A 17,669-nucleotide genomic window follows, 5' to 3' on the forward strand; every position below is an offset into this window, starting at 1 on the left:
ATCTTATGAAGTCTGGAAAGGAGACAGATGGAAAATTGGAATTCCATGTTCCTTGTGAAGGTGAGTTTCCCTCTGTTGGCTCATGAAGTGAGGAGGGAATCAGTTCCACAGCCTGTTGAAAGTAGGAAAGCTCAAACCTGACAAGCAAGGAGAGTTGTTCTGTGCTCACTCCAATGGTGAGACACCTGCTCCTTGACTGCTGCCTTACAAATAGGCTGCACCCAGAAACCAGGATGCTGGAATATTTCCATTGTCACATCAAATCCAAACAAGATGCAGAAATGCCTTCCCAAAATTTATTCATACAATGGTTCATGTTCTTGACCTTACAGATACCTGTCTGTCGCAATGGCCTCTGAAATATTGCCAGAACTCCTCTCAGCAGCCACAGGATGGAGCAGACAACAAGTTTTTGGATGAGTTAACAGACTGCTGATGGCATGATGAGCACAGTTTCACAGGGCATAAAATCTGGTTTGAACATAGACCATGCTGAATGTGGAATTGTTCAAAGCTTCCAAGCAGAATATTCAAAAGATAAGAGTATGGACATTTGTGAGGCCAGAAGCGCTGAAGGGTGTTCAGTCTGGAAAATTATTTCGGAGAAGAGAGCCTTTGAATCTCACCATCGATCATGGTCCCCCCAAAACTCTACAACTATATTCAGCCACATCATACACGACAAATAGAGGAAGTAGTTATTGGCCACACATTCAGTATGCAACCATGAATACCGAACGTCATTCCTTCATTAGCGTCTCGGTTCCCATGGCAACCAGATACCATTCAGCTGCTGACCGCTTCAAATCAATATTTAAGACATGTGGCGGCTCAGCTGTTAGGGTTAGAGGATAGATGAAGGGAGCTGGTGCCAGGTTCTTGAGTTTTTGAAGAAATGATTGGATCCTTGTTGCCTTGGCGACAAGGAAACAGGCACTAAGTAGTATAGAGTCCCTTGAGCAATAAATTCCCCCATATCCAGGCAGGACAAGGGATCCCATTGAAGTCTGACAGCTCGCAATTCCACGCAGGTACACTAGGTGGCGCTGTGCTCCATTGGCCGCACCGAACTTGTTGACAGGCAGCTCATCTGGCTCCTGATGCAGGCTATTAGACCCCACAAATTCCAGTGGAACAAGCTGGGACCGAGGACTGCTTGAGAGCACATGGGTCAACAATCTTAGCACTGGCACCAATGGATTTGCCCTCTGTCCCCACTCCTCCAGGACTGGTACCACCCAGGTTTTCATCAGAGTCAGGAAACTAGCCTAGGGCCTAGGAGTCACATGAAGAGATGGGTGGTGAGTGCTCGCCTCAGCAGAGCATGCAGTGCAGAACCATGTTTTGGGTGATCATTGATTAGGGACACATCACATTCCATCTGTCGGGTTTCTCCACCTATCTTAAGAAGTCTGGAAAGGAGACTGATGAAATATGGGATGTCATTGTTCCAAATGAAGGTGAGTGTCTCCTCTGGTGGCTCTTGATGAGAAAAAGGAGTCATTCCTTCAGCCTTATGGAAGGAGGATAGCTCAAACCTGACATGGAGTGAGAGCTGTTCTGTGCTCACTCCAATGGTGAGACACCTCCTCCTTGGATGCTGCCTTACAAATAGGCTGCACCCAAAAACTAGCCTGCTGGGATTTTTCCATAGTCACATGAAATCTATACATGATGCAGAAATGGCTTGCCAATCTTTATCATAAAATGGTTTGTCTACTTGACCAGACAAATACCTCTCTGTGGCAAAGGTCTGTGAAATATTGCCAGGACTCCTCTAACCAGTCCCAGAATAGAGCAGACTACAAGCTGGGGGATGAGTAAAAAGCCTGATAATGGCATGGTGAGCACAGTTTCACAGGGCATAATTGCAGGTTTGTACATAGACTGTGCTGAAAGTGGAATTGTTCAAAGCTTCCAAGCAGAATATCCAAAAGAAGAGAGTAAGTATATTTGGGGGGCCAGATGCGCTGAAGAGTGTTGATGCTAAATAACAGCTTTGGAAAAGATACCCTATGAAACTCGACATCGATCATGGTCAACCCAAAACTCTACAACATTTATTCAGTCACATCATACACTACAAATACAGGAAGTAGTCATTGGCCGGTCATTCTCTATGAAACCATGAATTCCAAACCCCATTCCCCTTTGAGAACATCATTGCCCTTGCAAATTCCTGTCTCCTTTCTGTTGCTCTCAAGGGATAGCCAAATATATGAATCATGATTCCTATTCTTTCTGGCACAAGATCCATAAGCATAGGTGTTTCCTGTTAAAAGTACCTTCCCCCCAAACTACAATTTAAACCAGTTGATCCTGGGATATGCAACACTAATCCCTGCACTGCTTCTCTTGAGGATGTCATTCAATATTAACCAGAGTGCACTAAAGGGCTCCATTCCTCTTGACACTGGAGCTCCAATGATATTGGGTTAGTATGTTGTAAATGCCCCGTGATCCTTCTGAATGGTATCAGTACAGGCTAACATCGATTCTACCCCAAAGTCTAACTTTATTCCCTAAGAAATCACAGGCAAGATTCTACAAAGCAAATGTGTGAGGAAGTTCCAGTGTCCACAGGGTCTGTGTTTTGTGTTCACCTCTTGGTTTTCCAGTAGACTTTGAGGTACATGTGGATCGTGCTCTGGTGTGGAAGTCCCCTTCATTGGCAGAGAGTAAGACAGTGTGTTCAGGAAACCTGGAGAGTTCCAGGTACAAGTGCAGCTGTCATTTTGGTTTTCCTGAAACTTGGTGCACAATGAGCATCTGAAGAAAGTGCTGGAGAATTATCCTCATGAGAATACTTATGGGAGACCCGTGATATCTGTCCTAAGGATTGTCAAGTGACTTCATGGAACAAGTATCCTGAAGAAATGCAGGTGCCTGGGCAGCACTGCTCTCTTGGAGACCAGGAGCCTGCTGAAAGTTGTTGGTGGTTTTGGTTTGCATTGAAATTGGTGATGTTTTGGAGTGTTGATTCTTTTGTGAGGTGAGGAGAAAAGAAAAGTAAAAGAGATCATGAAAGGTTGGTTTCATTTGATTGTTATTTCCACAATTGCACAGTGCAGGTGACTCCTACCTTGGCCTCCTGTTGAGAGGCAGACACTCTATGAGGTGGGCTATATGGCCTGCACTGGAATGGCTTCTGTGAGTCAAAACACTTGATCACCACAGATATAATTTGTGAAATTGTATGCAGCGATGAAATCATGACCAAGCCAAGCAATGTCTATAGAATTCTAATTTCTTCTGTTCACATCAATCCTGGAAGGAAGTTTTTTGCATGTCAATACCCAATCCTAGCCCTGTGTCCTGAGGGAAATATTTTCCCCTCTTCATTAATGAGGAAAATGTAAGTAGCTGATTGATCCGTGAGCAGAAAAACATGTCAGATATCCAAGGAAGCCAGGAGCAGGGGCAGAGGCAGGACTATGTGGAATTGAGAAGATGCACAATTGGTGACTACAAATGGAGATATTGGAATCATTGACATATGAATCCCTAGCCATTACATTCAAAATCAACTGACACTTTCCTAGAAAGTCTTTTTTTTCTTATTTTCCCTTTTGACCTTTTCTTTGAAAAATTATAAAAAGAAGAGAGATCTGCATAATGCACAAACCAGTTCAGGTGCTTGACTTTGCCTAAAATCTCAAGAATTGGTGAGCTAAATGACATTGTGCTTCCTGTTCTGAGCCTGTTTCCCTCAGTAAAAGTACTTCAGCAATTTAGCCAGATGCTGTTGTGTGGCGGGCAAGACCCGGGGCAAGGGTTACGCCACATGCATCCAAAGATGGCAACTGGCAGAGAGCCAAATGGCATGCTGAATGTGCCTTGAGAAAAACAGTAAGCATTTACCATTGGCTGTATGATTATTAGTGCAGCCGCCTAGCATGTGAACAGATATACCTTATATGTATGCTTGAGTTCCTGATTGCTTGACCTTTAATAGGATTGGATGGACATACCTGGTTACAATTGCATATGCATGACACTGTTATATATTGAGGGTGTTATCCGAATAAAGCGGAAGCTACTTTATGAACTTCTGAAGAGTACATATCATTTTTCCTGCTGATCGGTGGCAAGCGGCAAGCGGCGGCAAGCAGCACTGTTGGGAGATATAAATAGGCAATTCCATGTGGTGATGGTTCATATGATCTGGAGTCCCAGAATCGAGATGTGGTGGCAAAAAGAAAACATTCCTCATCCAATTTCTATCTTCTCCTCATTATGTTTTCAGTTATTTCTCTCAGGATTTACTATCGTGTGATAAGTGTCTAAAGTCATATAATTGATCCTTCATTCATTTCGATGCAATCAATTACACTCAGGAAAATGATACAATTGGTTACCAGTTCTCCTGTGACATGAGAGGCACACAGGGGAGTACTCCTCTAATCAAAGGGGAAGAAGCAGGCACTGGCGAGCAAGGTTGTGAATGTTGTGTGTTTTCAAGGCTCTGGAAGGAGAAATCACTTGATTGCACTCTCCAGAGTGTTTATAAAGCCTTGGACAACATAAATTTCACGAGTGGCTCCAGTGGCACTGCACCTACACTCCAGATTCCACCTGACGTCATAGAGGAACTGACTCAGAACACAGAAGTGTCATGGTTCACATGGCAACCAGAGGTCATTCAGCTCCTGGTTTCTTCAAACCAATATTTGAGGTACATGGAGGCACATTTGTGCGATTTAGAGGATAAATGAAGGGAGCTGGTGCCAGGGTCTTGGGTTTTTGAAGAAATGATTCTATCCTTGTCGACTGGGTGACAAGGAAACAGGCTCTAAGCTGTATAGAGTCCCGTGAGCAATAAATTCCCCCATATCCACGCAGGACAGGGATCCCATTGAAGTCTGACAGCTCGCAGTTTCACCCAGGTCCACTAGGAGGCACTGTACTTCATTGGCAGCACGGATCTTTTGGACAGGCAGCTCTTCTGGCTCCTGATGCAGGCTATTAGACCCCACAAATTCCAGTGGAAAAAACTGGGACTGGGGGTTGCTTGAGAGCACATGGGTCAACAATCTTAGCACAGGAAGCAGTGGATTTGTCCTCCGTCCCCACTCCTCCAGGACTGGTACCACCCAGGTTTTCTTCAGAGTCAGGATACTAGCCTGAGGGCTTAGCAGTCACACTGAGAAATGGGTAGTGAATGCCCACCTCAGTAGAGCATGCAGTGCAGCGCCATGATTTGGGTGATCATTGATTTGGGAATCATCACATTCCATCTGTTGGTGTTTTTCTCCTATCCTACAAAGTCTAGAAAGGAGACAGATGGGACATGGGATATCCATGTTTCATGTAAAGTTGAGTGTATCCTCTGGTGACTCATGAAGTGAAGAGGGAATCAAATCCTCAGCCTGTTGGAAGAAGGGCATTTGAAACCTGACATGCAGGGAGAGTTGTTCTGTGCACACTCCAATGGTGAGACACCTCTTCCTTTGATGTTGCCTTACAACTAGGCTGCACCCAGAAACTAGTCTGCTGGGATTTTTCCATGGTCTCATCAAATGTAAATATGATGCAGAAATGACTTGCCAATCTTTATCACAAAATGGTTCATCTTCTTGTCCAGACAAATACCTCTCTGTTGCAAGGGCTGTGAAATATTGCCAGGATTCCTCTAACCATCCCCAGAATGGAGCAGACAACAAGCTGGAGGATGAGTTAACAGCCTGGTGGTGGCATGATAAGCACAATTTCACAGGGCATAATAGCAGTTTTGAACTTAGACCATGCTAAACGTGCAATTGTTCAATGCTTCCAAGCTGAATATTCAAAAGAAGAGAGTAAGGATATTTGGGGGTCCAGAAGTGCTGAAGGGTGTTGTTGCTGGAAAACAACTTTGGAGATGAGACCCTATGAAACTCGCCATCGATCATGGTCAACCCAAAACTTTACAGCATATATTCAGCCACATCATACACTACAAATATAGGAAGTAGTTATTTGCCTCTCATTTTCTGATAGAATAGTGTTTTCATTGTGGTTTTATTTTGCATTTTATTCTCTAAGTTGAACACTTCTAAACATGTTTTTGGTCGTTTAGGTATCCTTTTTTGTAAATTAATTGTGCATATCTCTTTTCTATTTTCTACTGGTTTTTCTACCTTTTCCTTACTGATTTATAGGAGTTATTTACATTCTACATTGAAGAACTTTGTCAGCTTTATATCTTATAAACATCTTCTAGAATGTAGCAGTTGTCATTGAATGGACCGCTTTTCCTATTGCACTTTGATATTTGTGGTAAGTTCAGATGATTGCATATTGTCTTTTGGATGGCCTGATTCCTTTACTAGAGATACATATAAAGTGTTGTAATGAATAAACTGGACAAAAAATAAGTGTTCTGCAAATCACAATTCTTCAGAGAAGGAAGCACTTGAGGTGGTCATTGAATGATGGGTAGAAATTTGTCAATTTGAACATGAATCTATGAACGAGGAGCATTCAAAATTTTATGTAATAAACCCAGAGATAGGAATGTGTATGTTACATTAAGAAAATTGTAACAGATAAGAAGGGTCAATATGTAATAATTTGTTTTAAAAAATAGGATTTGAAATCATAGAATGAACCAGATTATAAAAAGCATGAGATATCAGGTCAAGGAGTCTGAACATCTCATGTAATAAAAAGTGTTCATTTAAACAAGGACTGACATGATCACACTCTTCTTTCAAATAAGAGCTTCAGGAAAGATAGAGACAATGGAATAGAGAAAGAAAGAGACAAGAAGCATGTAGATAAATTGGGAACTTAATCAAAATTATAGATAGTGTGACCACCACATGGAAATAGAAAGCAGAACACTGACCCTAGAAGTCATGTTGAGAAAAAGTAGAAAGGACATGTTACCCACTTGAACTTTGTGTCTGAGAGAGGAACTTAATGATTAATTCTGAGATTCTCACAATTGTTTATCTTCTTTCCACATATTATATCATGGGATTTTTTTTTATTCACTAAAGCTTCTGTTTTGATTAGATATTCTAAAGTGCATAATGACTTTATTCTGTATACACACTGAACACATCGACAAAGTGTAACCAACTTGATTTTGGTACGTGTCTGTGATTATCATAGTTTTGCACATCACTGCTTACAATATTTTAAAATATATTTTTTCACTTTATTTTCTGGTCAAAAGTTTTATCTGGCTCTCAATTTTTATAAAAGATTTATACTTAGATGAATTTTGAATTATGTCTGTTCTGATTGGAAGGGAAATAATGATGTAATAGCATGTAATAACTTTTGGGGGGTTATCAAACCCAGGATCTTCAGCATACTAAGTAGGTGCTCTACCAATGAACTCTGTCCCCAACCCTTACCATACAGTTATTAAAGCTGTTATTTAAAAAGACTGGTCTCTTGCTGTCTATGTGAAACCCTCTTATGAATGCTTAGTAATTGGGATTTTAGTAATTGTCGCGCTCCCCGCCCGCAGAGAGACACGACACCTGGTTCTTTTCAGCCCTTTTATTGCGCGCACCCCCATCCTCTCAGTTCTCTCTTTGTTCTCCTCTTTGAGGAACTTACACTCCAATATATACAGTACTTGTAACCAATCAGCATTTTCGCACGAGGGGAGAGCATAACAGATACAGGCAGCAAAGGCAGGCATATAGTGGACCTGTACTGTCCATCAGGGAGCTTAGCCAATCCCTGGAACTTCCTCAAAATAATGTCAGTTGTTTGTGCAAAAGTTAACTGCTCTGGCTCACTGCCAGGTGCCATCTTAGCCTTGCCACACCTAGGGCCAGGGGTCCGGCCGAAACCCCGACAGTTCCCCCTTTTCTCTTTTAAAAAGAAAAGCTCGGGACCAAGCCTGTCTTAGGCGGAGTGGTCAACTACCGTCCTTACCCGTCATCGGATAACTGTAGAGCATGCTACAGCTCCTGTCTTAGGTCGGTACGGAGTTACCTACTACCTTACCCGTCTGGTCAATGGTCCAGCCTCGCGAGCCACACTTGTGGGGAGCTGCCGGCCTCTAGGGCAGCCATGGCCTGATGGAAGATGATATGATCTCTCGCTTGACTCTGGCGCACACGCATGATAGTGCGTGAGAGGAAGATAACAGTAATGATCATAAGCATGCATAATGCTCCCGTACCAGCCCACTGCTTAATAAAACTGAAAGAAGAGGATAACCAATTTAGCACTTCAGACATTGGGGCTACATTAACTCTAGTAGCATTGAGACTAACAATTTGAGATCTAAGAATAGCAGTAAGATTATCAAATTCGTAAGACCAGTTTGTTTGTAGCTGAGCAGACAAGATTCTAGACAAGTTTGCTGCATAGCTGAAGTTATGGTAAGCTACAGGTGTAACGCACAGTCCCGCCAGATGATAAATACATCCCACGTTTAACAGTTCCTGTAAAATGTCCATTTGTTCTTGAAGTAAGTCCACTCGCTGGTTCATAAGGAGTATGCCTGCTGTTAGATGTTGGTTTAGGGTCTCTTTAGTCTGTAAGGCTGCAGCTATATTTTCGGCCAAGTGATTGACTGCTGTTGCTGTAGGTATGGCAGTTGCTAGTGCTGCTGTTGCAGAAACCACTATTGCAGTGACCATAGCCGCTGTGATGTCAAATTCTCTCCTGTTTTTTGATAGCAACACTGGCAATTTTGCATCTGTAACAGAGACTGGGACTGGTAGGAAGGTAGGAACACACATTAAGTCTGCCAGCAGGAACCTAGAAGCAATTTAACATTGAGAGATAGCACAAATCTGAAGTACAATTGAGAGAAGCAGTTGTTTTGTTACATAGTTGAACTGTTCCTCCTAAGAGACTAAAAAGAGGTAGTAAGTTAGTTTATTCCGTGGAAACACACAAACTGAGCCGCAGCTCCAGTAAAGCACCGAGTTACCCTTATTTCCCAGAGTTAAAAAACCCCAAACAAAGAGACAAAGAGAAAGTTTATCTTTAGGGGACCTGAAGGTCTCTTCTATTCCCCCTTTTTGTTTATAAAGAGCATTTTTGAGGGTGAGATGTGTATGTTTAACAATACCTTGTTTTTGTGGGTTAAGGTACATCTGTGGTTAGAGTTATTTTAATTTTAGTGAGGAATTGGTTTTTACCAATTTTAGTTTTTAAAGGAAAATTTAGACTTTATAACGTAGTACAAATTTTTAACAGTTGCTTAACCATAATTGTATAAACCCCTATTTTTAATAAAACTTAAGAGACACAAAGTTAAGAATGAATTGGTGTTTCTAAGAAATCCTTGTCATTTTACCATGTCATTTTACCATATAGATTAAACTTTGGCTTATATCAGAACATTAGTATTTCACCTTAGGAAAAACCTTAAATAGCTTTAGCTGTTTTACATACACACAACCAACTTAGTTACACACAGACTTGTTGAAACTTGCCCTTTGTTACACACAGACTTTTTTATCCAGAAACATATATTTTTTTTTATTAAATACATAAAAATAAATACCTTTTATTTTTTCTTTTCTATTTGTTGACCCCTTTTTGTTCACATACTGAAACAACTCTTATGAAATTTTTGAATTTAGATAAATCACTCTATTTAATAAGATTAAATATTTTGTTGTTTATAGTACTCTTAATTGAAACACAGTTGAAACTTTTGGGACCCTTTATATATAGAATTCCACTTGTTAGGATATAACTCTTAGTAACCTTGTTTTTAGTTTAGTGATGACACAAAGCAAGTTTAAACCCTTTTATTTACCAACCTATGAAAACACCAATAATGTTTAAGTATGATACCCCATGGAATTTGAGGAGTTAAGAGTACTTGATGTTATTTAACAATTAGCATTTTAACTTTGTAAATTAACCAGACGTCTCTGCAAACACATTTGAGTAATCCCATACATGTTAACTCCAATTTATTTATTTTATAAAAACCAAGATATCAGACAAGTGTCCTGAACAGGATCCGTTGTCTCTTTCCTGCTGAAGAAAAGTCCTAGAAGCAATTGATATTAGACATTGTTTAACATTAACATTTTATTAGTTTGACCACCTGGAGACTTGTAAGTTATTTTTAAAAATATTTTACTTTTATTAGTTTACCCAATTTAAATTGAACCCTTTTAAATCACGTGAATAAAAGTATTTGGATCCATTTTTAAATTTTAATTTTAAGAGCTCTCAGTTTTGATGCAGATAAGACATAACACCAGACAGTACAACATACAAATAACACAAAATCAAAGGCCTTGTAATTTATAGGTGAATGTTCATTGCAATGAAACAGCTGTTTAAAAAACTTCAGTTGAATAAAAAATAGAACTGATCAAAAATAAAATCATTAACCTAGGTATGTAGGATCAAAATCATGAGCTCAAAAATACAGCATTAAAGAAAAAACAAAACAAAACAAGAATCCTGAAGAATAAGTTAGTTTTTTGTTTAAAACGGAGTTTAAAATGGACACTTTTTTTCTTCTTTTCTTCTTATCTTTAGGTTACCCCCCTTTTCTCCTTGAGACGCTGTAGTTACATTCCAATGTGGCAGGGGGAGGGAGGATCACCCAGGACTTTTTAACCCTTTTTTTCCTGGTTGAGAAATCAGGTTAGGTTTGAATGCAGAAAAATCACAAAACATTATTTTTTTACTACTTTTAAGGAATGGAGCTGCTGAGCTCTCTGCCTAGGGGGACCCTCCCCTAAACTGATTTCCCTCTTTCTAACAAGTTGTTCCTTACACCCACTTTCATTTTTATTTTTGTTTGTCCCTGATCTTATTGACGCCCTTTTTGATGTTTTAGACCTTTTCTCTTATATTTTCTCCAAAACCTGACTGCCCTCAGTCAGAGGCTCCACAAAAGAGTGTTTTTTTAACTATTGACCACAGGTCTCGAGTCTTCACCGGTGTCAATGTCATCATTAATAGGGCGCTTAGACTGCATTGTTAGCTTCCCAAATGTCCTTTCTAGCTCCTCCCCTGAAAGTTCCTCTTTTGAATCTTCCCCTTCTGAGTTATTATTTCTTTCTGAGTTCTGAGAACAGAACCGTTTCTCTTTAATCTCTTCTAAAACCTGACTTCCCTCTTCCAGGGGTCCCTTTAGATTTTGTTTATCTTTATGTTGTAAGCAAGATTTAATCAGGGACCAACTGGCTAAAGTTCCAACAGGTAACAGCTTTTGTTTTTTTTGTTATGTGTAGATCCTCTCCCAGGTGCTTCCACTGAGGAATATATTTAACAACCCTTTATCTAAAAACCACGGAGAGACCTTTTTTATGGTATCAAGGAATGTTCAAGCTGTTAGGCTGCTGCATTCCAGTCTTAGACAGTTCTGTTCCTATGATTAAATCTTACAGCACTAAGAGCTCCAAGCACACAAACAAGCCACACAACAAACACAAAAATAACACACCGCACACACAGTTTGGTACCACTGCATCTATCTATGTAGACTCAATTTTTTCTGGGTTCCCTACCCTGCACTGCCGGACTCAAGGTCTTAATATGAATATCACTGACGGACTCAAGGTCTTAATATGAATATCACTGACGGACTCAAGGTCTTAATATGAATATCACTGACGGACTCAAGGTCTTAATATGAATATCACTGACGGACTCAAGGTCTTAATATGAAATACCAATGACGGACTCAAGGTCTTAATATGAAATACCAATGACGGACTCAAGGTCATAAATGAAAATAAATAATTACCTCTTACTTTATCTGTAGATTCCCGGGTTTCGGCGCCAGCTATCGCGCTCCCTGCCCGCAGAGAGACACGACACCTGGTTCTTTTCAGCCCTTTTATTGCGCGCACCCCCATCCTCTCAGTTCTCTCTTTGTTCTCCTCTTTGAGGAACTTACACTCCAATATATACAGTACTTGTAACCAATCAGCATTTTCGCACGAGGGGAGAGCATAACAGATACAGGCAGCAAAGGCAGGCATATAGTGGACCTGTACTGTCCATCAGGGAGCTTAGCCAATCCCTGGAACTTCCTCAAAATAATGTCAGTTGTTTGTGCAAAAGTTAACTGCTCTGGCTCACTGCCAGGTGCCATCTTAGCCTTGCCACACCTAGGGCCAGGGGTCCGGCCGAAACCCCGACAAGTAATTATTGTTGTCTGTTCCTATTCATTTCCCATACTTCTTGATTTTAAAATGGCTTATAAGTTTCAGATTAATCATTCCAGCTATATTTTGGATTCTATCCATGCATTCCTTTTGTTATAATTTACATTACTAAGCAGATTTCAAAAAATATATTAAAAATTTTTTCCTCAAAATGAAAAATCTTTACCTTGTGTTTATATTTGAAGGTGGTAAGTAGGCAAAAGAGTGGGTTAGTGGAAAAGGGATGGGAAAAGAAAATTATTTTTCACAGCACTTAGAATTCAAGTTCACATAGATGCTGTATTCATTATGTATCTACAATTAGATTTTTTTCCTCAATGAGGTCTATTCTTCAATATAGAAATCTGAACCTTAGACTTCATGTATAAAGACCAAGGGTGAGGTTAGGAATGGATGGAAAGCAGTTGGGTAAAAAAAATATTCTTCACATGTATTGAGAGTTCAAGTTTCCATGCATAACTTACCCTTTGTCTTAGATGGGAATTAAGAACATTAATCCAAGAATTTATTTTTGCTGAAGGGAGTGACAAGAAATGGTGATGGAATCTACTGTAAATCCATGGTCATCTACCTCAAGTGGACCCTCAGTTTTGCATACAGCACTTTCTTACTCTAAGCAAGGAGCTGATTTTTTCTACATAAAAGAAAAACCAAATGCTGTAAACCTGAAACTCCCCCATTTTCTGAATAACAGTCATGAAAATCTGTCTGCAGTGTATGATTAAGGAATATTTCAAACTTAGGTGTTGTCATCTGGGTAGAAAAATGATCAGACACCATCGTATCCATAGCATCATTACACAGTCCAAAAATAAGCTCATAAGTACTTATAATTTTCATCATTTTAATTTTAGTTGAAATAAATTATCTAATAAATGTAATATGTTCTCTAAGGCACTTTCTTCCTAATGCCTACATATATGTTCATAAGTATAATTTACATGAATATGTATAAGTTTCTATGTATATATATATATTTTAATTCAGGAACTCCATCTCAGCAAACTTGACAAGAAGTTTCCTCAGATGATGAATTCAAGAACTACAACTTTCCAAAATATAAACCAAAGCCTGTACTTAATCATGCATCCAGGTTATTTTTTAAGTGAGAAGGGGAGAAACTATATGATTCTTTTTAATTTCTCAAAGTATTTGTCACAACAAAAATTCCATACAAATAATACACACAATTCTTAAATATTTTGGGACCTAATATAATTAAATTCCTCCCTTCCTTTGTCATATTCATTTTATGATTCAGTAAGGAAAAATTAGTAAAGTATGAAGTAGCATTAAATTATAAATAAAATGAGTGTAGAACTTAAGTATTAGAATTCTAGAATTTATCTTGTTAGCTCCTTTTCCCAGAAAGAAAGCACTGATTAATGCCTTATTTGGTGCTATAAAGATCATTGTACAATTTTTTTCTTTGCTTTCTATAGAATCATTCTCCAATTACTCACAAAACACTTAAGTATTATAAGTAAAATTTTGACTGTGATGCATACATCAGATGACACATAAGTATTTTGTTCAGAGTTACTGACATAATTTGTACTTGAAGACTATAAACTGTGACTTCACAGCAAAATGTAATGTCCTGAATGTCAGCAGTTCAGTTGAAGTTTCTTCTCACAGCTACATGTAGATCAGTCCAGAACTCCCAGTAAAATTGGTCTGAATATTTTGACTTGTGGAATACAGTAACATATATTTGCAGTAACATAGAATAACCCCTTGTCTTTATTTTCCATTAAAATTTTTAAGTCACCAAAATACCAAATTGAGGGCATTATATACTTTAATAAAAATATTCACATTGCTTACAACATAACACACTTCTTGTACTTCCATTTCTTCTCAAGCCAGGAAAGTAATAGCAAAACATTTCTGATACCAGAAATATTTTAAAATATTTGTGTGTGCTGATATTCTTATTGTTAGTGTAACAGCTGATATTCTCAGCTAGACATTCTTAGGAAGAATAGCCATGTATGCTGCACATTTTTGTGTCTCTCCAAAGTAGTAGTATAATTATTGTTTTGTTATACACACACACACACACACACATATATATGTGTAATATATATACCATTGCCTATGGTAATGTTCAGTGTAGAAGGCTGAAGTCCTGTGAAGCAGATTGTACATGAACTTAGCTCCAAGCTTGTCAGTGCTTAGGATCCTCTGGATATGTGTCAGAATGGCAAAGTGCTGAGGACTGAGTCTGGAGAATGTCTAGGCTTGCAGGATCCCCAGAAGCTACTTAGAGTACTCAGGGGAGAATATTTATCTGCTTGTAATGGTACTTTTGCCAGTGAAAGGCAGTAAAAAATAGATCTTGTGCTTTCTCAACCAGAGATAATCCCATTAAAATAATCTCTACCTCCACTACTGCTAGCTATGTTAATTTTACAACTATAATTACATTTCTTTATAACTATTGGCTTGGTGGTATTGATTAATAAAGTTGTATGAAGTTATGTCACATTTAAATCGAGCTTGGTACCTTCTAGTACCCATTGCTATAAAAATATATTGAATAGCTTGTCTCTGTTTATCTTGTACCAGATTGATATATTTTGGGGTCACTTTTCTGTTTTTTTAACCATATGATAGGAAAATGATGCTTTTATGCACTTACCTTCATTTCAGTACTGTGAAAATTGATGTAGTCATTAAACTCCCTTATTATAGAGGGCACTTGGTTTTGAGACAGAATGATGACTCAAATTCAACAGCTCTGATATTTTTCATGAACATTGAAAATGTGAATTGATGTAATTTATGGTCTCTTCCTAAGGCAATGAAAGATAAGCCTCTTTAGACTAAAATACTTTTGAGTTTATTTGAACTCAACAAGAGTATCTGTTTTAGGGCACTTAAATTTAGGAAACAAAAACACTTAGGAAACAGTATTAGCTGAAATGTTTATATCACCTAAGATTAAATTTACCACATTTTTATTGTTATATCTAGGTTAGACTCTGAAAGAATTGAGTTGTTAACAGAATTTCAACAGGTAAGTCACATCTTATTTTGTAATTCTTAAATGTCATTAAACCTCAGTTTCCTCAAATGTAGAATGATAATGATTATTTATAGTACTATCCACAATGTTTCAGGAACATGATTAAGTTAAATATATTATATATATATGTTTATTGTATATATGTAATGTACAAGACATAATACAATATATGTTATGTTTATTACATAGATTCTGTTAATGATCTGGATCTCTCATTTTGACCAAGAACACCTGCTGGCATTGATCAACTATACCAAGACCATGTTCTCTAAATTTTTGGTCTCTTACATTCTTTTTTTCCTTATAGTTAATGCCTTTCAGGTTACTGCTGCCCAGATACCACTCACATTTCCTCCAAAACAGGAACAAGTGGGAGGATAAGGGTGGTAACAACCACATTTAACCTTATATCTTGAAAGCAAGACTTTTACTAGAAACCACTAAAAAGCTTCTTCCCAAGTATCATTGGCCAGTGCATTAATTGTAAGAGAGGATAGGAATTAGGAGCAGAATTGTTGTAATCAGTCTAAAGTTAGAAACAGTCCTGATTCATGATCTGTCAATTAACAAGGAAAAGGGACAGGGGGTATTGATAGATTACTAAGAACATCTGCTATAAGGACACTGAGTATATTGTCCCCAGATTTTCATGATTCATTAAGAAAAGTAAAAGAAAATATTGAATAATTTAATTTTCATCCCTTCAGAAAATAGAGGAATCTAAAGTTTTACTTAAGATCCAGACTTATCTTGAAAATGTGGAACTGATATATAATTAATACTATACAATCTCAATAGCAATTCAAATTCAAGTGTATCTGGAGTACTCCAAATTAGCACTTGAAAATAGTTATCATATTAAACAACCAAGATTTTTAAAAAAGCTCTCTAAATACTGATTTGTCCTTTTCCAACTTTTATAGTAATTGAGAATAAAAGTTAATGAAGCAGTTCTTTGCTTTTTTACAGTTTGAATCTAATAAAAGGGTTTCAGTAGAAGAGGCCGTGAAGCACACATACTTTCAATGTCTGGGGCTCAAGAATACATGCTTTACCAGAAAGTAAGAAAATCCAAAGTTTTTCCCTTTCATATTAATTTGTTAATGCTGGGGAATGAGATGGATTAGAGGTTTAGAAAGAGATGGTTGCTGTTGATAAATCTGAAACATTGGTCATTTTTGAAGGTAGATCAAAGTGTCTTAAAGGAAGGAGCCCCACTGCATAGTTTTTCAAATCAATCATAATTTTCCCTTCTGTATAAATGTTTTAATATATATTTTTTTCACCACTCTAAGAAACTGTAAGAAACCCATAATACTTAAATATGGGTCATCACTCTTACTCTATTTAATTTGAAATAAACCTTGTGTGATGGCATCTGTTGACGTAATATTACTTCATTTCAGTTGTTAAAAGTGGATTTCTATAAAGATTAATGAGATACAGTTGAAATATAAGATAGTTTCCTTGTGGAAGGAAATTACCTTAATATATAAAGATTATTTTCCTTTCTGGGGGTCACTCTGACTTTTCCATTCCTATGAAAGGAGACAGTGTACTGTCAGAGCCATTAAAATAATACATTTCCCATGTAGTAAGTAACTTTTCAATTTTACTTCTGACATTCTTTCTTTAAAAATTATCCCAGTATTTTACTTTAAAATGGAGTAAGGTAAGTGAGGGATTAGGAAAATATTTGAGAACTGAGCTATAAAAAGCTTTCATTTATTTCCCATTCTCATTTACTAGACAATAGTGATTCATTGAGATTTATATAGCAATCAGCAACAAGCAAATTGAGTAAGAAATCCTTTAGAACTTTTACTTAGCATTTAACAGGATATTTTTTTAATATAAGTCTACCTTCTGAGATATTGGAAATAAAAAATGAATTATAGGTGCTTTTTAAAAAGTTTATATTTCATTATTAATACCATATTTCAGTTTGAGGTAGTAGTAGCTACCCTGTTTCATCTTCTTCACTAAAAACCTGAAGGTAGTTTGAGGACTTGATACCTTTATGCCATCATGAGATAGTGAGAAAGGACGGAGAGAATAAGAACCTGGTAATGCATTTGATGAAGTCTCCCAAACCAGTAAGTTCTGAAACAAATAGCATGTGCTTTTTTCCTCAGAGAAACACCTGCTTGCACCGTGCTTTAAGGCAGAGTTTAGGGAAGGGTTCTGAAAAGGGATTACTTCCTTTCATTTCCTCCTGAAAATGGACAAAAAAAACCAAAATCTTTGAGCAGGGCTATATAGATTTATAAGTGCAGTATAAATGTTTATGTTGGATCACTATATACTTTTTAAATGCTCTTCTATAGTTGGATTGTATATGTTTGTAATAATGTTAACCTTCACCTAATGACTTTTGTCTGTGCATGTTGGACATGTCAGTATTCAGTTTGAAAGAGATTCAGTTGTTAAAGGACCTAGGTTTTTGAAATTCTTCTTACCAAGGACAGGTGTGTTTGCCATAAACCATTTCATGTGTTGGTCATGAATTTTTGTGTGGAACCAAGCTTTTGGTT

This window comes from Sciurus carolinensis, chromosome 19 (assembly GCF_902686445.1).
Source record: "Sciurus carolinensis chromosome 19, mSciCar1.2, whole genome shotgun sequence".
NCBI lineage: Eukaryota > Metazoa > Chordata > Mammalia > Rodentia > Sciuridae > Sciurus > Sciurus carolinensis.